This window comes from Oncorhynchus tshawytscha, linkage group LG33 (assembly GCF_018296145.1).
Source record: "Oncorhynchus tshawytscha isolate Ot180627B linkage group LG33, Otsh_v2.0, whole genome shotgun sequence".
NCBI lineage: Eukaryota > Metazoa > Chordata > Actinopteri > Salmoniformes > Salmonidae > Oncorhynchus > Oncorhynchus tshawytscha.
The window spans coordinates 8,365,244-8,371,273 of record NC_056461.1 but is presented as its reverse complement, the minus strand read 5'-3'; positions in this window follow the sequence as shown (position 1 = coordinate 8,371,273).

Genomic DNA, 6,030 nt, shown 5'->3' with positions numbered 1-6,030 from the left:
CCAATTCACGCACTTATCAAGAGAACATCCCTGGTCATCCTTACTGCCTCTGATCACTAATGCTTTGTTTGTAAATTATTTCTCAGAGTTGGAGTGTGTCCCACTCTATCCATAAATTAAAACATATAGAAAATGGTTTGCTTGCTTAATATAAGGTATTTCAAATTATCACACCCTGACCTGCTTCACCTATCCTCATTATTGTCTCCAACCCCTCCAGGTGTCGCTTGTCTTGCCCGGTGTATTTATCCCTGTTTTTCCTGTCTCTCTGTACCAGTGTATTTATCCTTGTGTTTCCTGTCTCTCTGTACCAGTGTATTTATCCCTGTGTTTCCTGTCTCTCTGTGCCAGTTCATCTTGTATGTTCAAGACTACCAGCGGTTTTTCCTGCTTTGCCTTTTCTCCTTTTTCTAGTCATCCCGGTTTTGACCCTTGCCTGTTCTGGACTCTGTACCCGCCTGCCTGACCATTCTGCCTGCCCTGACCTCAAGCCTGCTTGCCACTCTGTACCTCCTGGACTCTGATCTGGTTAGATCAGATTGTGCATGTCCACGACCATTCTCTTGCCTATTCCCTTTGGATTTAATAAACATCTTAAACTCCAACCATCTGCCTCCTGTGTCTGCATTTGGGTCTCGTCTAGTGTCATGATAAAAATGATGAACACTTTTACTTTGAATGCTTATGTATATTTTAGCAGTTGCATTTACTTTTGATACCTAAAGAATATTTCAAATCAAATACTTTTAGAATTTTACTCAAGTAGTATTTTACTGGGGGATTTTTGCTTTTACTTTAGTCATTTTCTATTAAGGTATCTTTACTTTTACTCAAGTTTGACAATTGGATACTTTTTCCACCTCTGTCTAGTACTATCTTTTTGCTAACTAGGACCATCTACTTTAAGTGCTGCCTGTCTTCGCAGTAGCCTACTTGGTGTGTGAACTGCTTACCTCTCATAACTTGCAGACGATTGTTGACACATCAACCAGGATTAAAAGGCAGTGCAATTTGACTGTTGTGCTTTTGGTAATACTGTCTGTGTCAACGGCGGTCTCATCAAAACTAAGACCGTCGCTGAAACAAAAATGGTTCTGCTGAGCTATTTGTGGAAGGAAAGAGGAAAGCTTCATACCGCTCACTCCTTTACCTAGTTATTTTCAGCTGATCTCATTTTGCTCTTTTGTAGCTTTGGCAACTACTCTCTACCTTCTATTCATCTGTATCCACTGCTAGAGGCCCTTTCTATCACTCTAAATGTCATGCTCTTGTCTCCACCATAGGAAACTCTTTTCCATCTGTGGAGACCTTCTCCCATTCCTCACTTCCCTCATCAACTCATCCCTGGCCACTGGCTACGTCCCCTCTGACTTCAACAGGCAGAAATTGCTCCCCACCTTCAAAAACCAAAAGTCTGATGTCCAAAACGACAGACTGGTAATTCCTTGGTCGGAGACAGCACGCTCAAGTGTTTTGGAAGAATCGTGCTGTCTCCGACCAACTCTCTTGCTATCTCTCTCAGAACATTTTTCTTGTCCCTAGCCAGTCAGGCTTCAAGATAGGTCGCTCAGCTGAGCATGCTCTTCTCTGTGTCATGGAGCCTCTCCGTACTGCCAAAGCTGACACTCTCTCCTCTGTTCTCATCCTCCTAGATCAGGGATGGGCAACCGGCAGGCCACGGCCCCCCTTTTGAAGGCCCTCGGATGCATGAAAGTAAAAAGTCAGTTGGGGTCTCGACCTTCTGTTGCAAGTTACAGCAGTAGAATACACAAGGTGCAATTTTAAAATGTGGTTGTGCATCAGTAGTTTTCTCTGGTTATGTCAGTCACTGATAGTCACTCAATTAGCCCATCAGCTAAATGTTTTTAGATTGGTAAATTAGTCTAGCTGCCAACTATCTAAACTTAGTAATCATGGTCAAATTACCGGCTGGGGGGTCCCCATTGATTTTGTTAGTTAGTCTCACTCAGATATCATATTAATTTAAAACGGCAAACATTTCTCTTCACCTTATGGTCAAATGTGTAGAATTGCATGGAATTCGCTGTAAAACAGATGCACTGCAATGACTTCAGATTTTTGTTGTGGTCCTCACCGCCATCAAAGTTGCCCATCCCTGTCCTAGATCTATCCACTGCCTTCGACACCATGAATCTTCAGATCCTCCACGCCACCCACTCAGGGCTGGGCGTCTCAGGCTCTGCACACTCTTGGATTGCATCCTGCCTGGCAGGCCACTCCTACCAGGTGACATGGAGACAGTAGTGTAAAGTATTTTAAGTTTAAAAAAATATATACTTTAAAGTACTGCTTCAGTCGTTTTTGCGGTATCTGTACTTTACTATTTATATTTTTTACATACATTTTCCCTGACACCCAAAAGTACTCGTTACATTTTGAATGCTTAACAGGACAGGGAAATTGATCCAATTCACACACTTATCAGGAGAACATCCCTGGTCATCCCTACTACCTCTGATCTGATGGACTCATTAAACACAAATGCTTCATTTGTCAATTATGTCTGAGTGTTGCAGTGAGCCCCTGACTCTCTGTGAAAATACACAAATGCTTCGTTTGTCAATTATGTCTGAGTGTTGCAGTGTGCCCCTGACTCTCTGTGAAAATACACAAATGCTTCGTTTGTCAATTATGTCTGAGTGTTGCAGTGTGCCCCTGACTCTCTGTGAAAATACACAAATGCTTCGTTTGTCAATTATGTCTGAGTGTTGCAGTGTGCTGACTCTCTGTGAAAATACACAAATGCCCCTGACTCTCTGTGAAAATACACAAATGCTTCGTTTGTCAATTATGTCTGAGTGTTGCAGCCCCTGACTCTCTGTGAAAATACACAAATGCTTCGTTTGTCAATTATGTCTGAGTGTTGCAGCCCCTGACTCTCTGTGAAAATACACAAATGCTTCGTTTGTCAATTATGTCTGAGTGTTGCAGCCCCTGACTCTCTGTGAAAATACACAAATGCTTCGTTTGTCAATTATGTCTGAGTGTTGCAGCCCCTGACTCTCTGTGAAAACACAAGAAAATGAAAGTTGTGTCATCTGGTTTGCCTAATATAAGGATTTTGAAATCCTTTTCATTGAGTCATTTTCTATTAAGGTATCGTTAATTTTACTAAAGTATGGCAATTGGGTACTTTTTCCACCACTGCGTAGAGAGGATCTGTGTCTTTCCTTACTGGTGTCCCACAGGGCTCTGCCACCTCTGGTCTCCTGGCCCTCCCACCCCTATGAGAGGGCAGCTCCCACTCAGCGCAATCCACGCTCTTCTCTGTCCTGGCACTCTAATGGTGGAGCCAGCTTCCTCCTGAAGCTAGGACAGCATAGTCCCAGCCCATCTTTGAAGACAGTTGAAATCTTACCTCTTTAAAGTGTATAGTAAACAATCCCACCCCCCAAAAAGCATTTAGTGAACCAATACACCATTCAAACCAACCAAGACGTTTTCTCGCCAACTTTTCTTTATATATAAAAGGTATTGCCAGCGACAAAGCTTTTATAGCGCATTCGGAAAGTATTCAGACCCCTTCACTTTATCCATATTTTGTTATGTTAAAGCCTTATTCAGAAATAGGTTAAAAATATATACATATATATCCTCATCAATCTACACACAATACCCCATAATGTCAAAGTGAAAACAGGTTTTTAGACATTTTTGCACATTTATAATAAAACACAACATAAAAAAACATATTTCCATAAGTATTCAGACCCTTTGCTATGAGACTCGAAATTGAGCTCAGATGCATCCGGTTTCCATTGATCATCCTTGATGTCTCTACAACTTGATTGGAGTCCACCTGTAATACATTCAATTGATTGGACATTATTTGGAAAGGCACACACCTGTCTACATAAGGTCCCACAGTTGACAGTGCATGTCAGAGAAAAACCAAACCAAGCCATGAGATAGGATTGCAGAATTGAAGCTCCCCAAGAACACAGTGGTCTACAACATTCTTAAATGGAAGAAGCTTGGAACCACCAAGACTCTTTCTGGAGCTGGCTGCCTTGCCAAACTGAGCAATCGGTGGAGAAGGGCCTTGGTCAGGGAGGTGACCAAGAACCCAATGGTCACTCTGACAGAGCTTCAGAGTTCCTCTTTGGAGATGGGAGAACCTTCCAGAAGGACAACCATCTCTGCAGCACTCCACCAATCAGGCTTTTATGGTAGAGTGGCCAGATTGAAGCCACTCCTCAGTAAAACATCCCCATCATGCTGTGGGGATGTTTATCAGTGGCAGGGACTCGGAGACTAGTCAGGATCGTAGGGAAAGATGAACGAAGCAAAGTACAGAAAGATGCTTGATAAGAACCTGCTCCAAACCTCTCAGGACCTCAGACTGGGGTGAAGGTTCATCTTCCTACAGGACAACGACCATAAGCAGACAGCCAGACAACACAGGAGTTGCTTCGGGACAAGTCTCTGAATGTCCTTGAGTGGCTCAGCCAGAGACCGGACTTGAAACCGATCAAACATCCCTGGAGAGCCCTATAAATAGCTGTACATCCACGCTCCCCATCCAACCTGACAGAGCTTGAGAGCATCTGCAGAGAAGAACAGGTGTGTCAAGCTTGTAGCGTCATTCCCAAGAAGACTCTAGGCTATAATCTCTGGCAAAGGTGCATCTCAAGAATGATCCATGGAAAGACAATGCACCCGAGCTCAATTTCGAGTCTCATAGTAGAGGGTCTCAATACTTATGTAAATGTGATATTGGAGTTATTTATTTTAATACTTTTGCAAAACATTTCTAAAAAACAATTTTTTATTTGTCATCATGGGGTATTGTGTGTAGATTGATGAGGAAGAAACCATTTAACCCATTAGAATAAGTCTGTAACGTAACAAAATGTGAAAAAAGTGAAGGGATCTGAATACTTTCCGAATGCACTGTACTTTTATTTTCACCAAATGGCTAGTCATGATTGTGGCAACGCTCTTAAACTCTTGATGGTTGCTTGCAAATTTGGGTGCAAATTTGCTTACATTCCTGTTAGTGGGCATTCATTCTTTGCCAAGATAATCCACCTGACAGGTTTGGCATTTCAAGAAGCTGGTTGAACATTGTCATTACACAGGTGAATCTTGTGCTGGGGATAATAAAAGGCCACTCTAAAATGTGCAGTTTTATCACGCAACACAATGCCACAGATGTCTCAAGTTTTGAGGGAGCGTGCAACTGCCATGCTGACCGCAGGAATGTCTACCAGAGCTGTTGCCAGAAAATTGAATTCCTGTCAGTAAAAGGAGCAGGTAGGTCCATATTTATCAAGTGTAAAAGGACAGAACGTCCCTCACCTCTCCTCTCAGATCAATCCCCTCCTGTGGGACGCATTCCCTTGGTATCATGTCAACCTGTCAGCTAGCCACTCTCTCACCTAAATACATTTTTGTGATGTATCTGGATGTGAACCCTGACCAGAGGTCGACACCTTTATAGGCCAGGTTTGGTTGCCCTATTCCTGGGGATGCTGGTTCCACCCCAGCTGTCTTATACAAACGCTACATTGAGGCAGATGTAAGTAGAGTTCCTGTCTACCATGAGTAATTGGGAATCAGTGTGCCTGTGCCAGTGCTCAACAGGCCTCTACTTTCTCTTTGAGGTGTCTGTATGGACACAATGCCTCACGTCTCTATGGGGGCCACATAATTGGGGGGGGATCATTGCTAATATTATATATAAGTTCCAGTGAAGCACCTTTCACTGTGCAATCTGAGTTTACACATTGTTCAGAATAAGTGCTGCCTATGCTGACAAAAAAGCCACTTTTGGGGAGAAATGAAACAAGCAGATTGTAGAGCTTCCTTTGTTCACAATTGTTCGCAATTTACTTTGATAATGAGTTCCTGATTCTCCGAGATGGATTGCATACTGATAGAGAAATACAGAGAGAGAGAGGGGCGGAGGGAAACAGGGTGGGAGAGAGAGAGGGAGAGAGTGAGCGAGACACAAAGATCCCAGCTAACAACAAATGTTCCCACATTCTTTCGAGAATGTTCCATTTA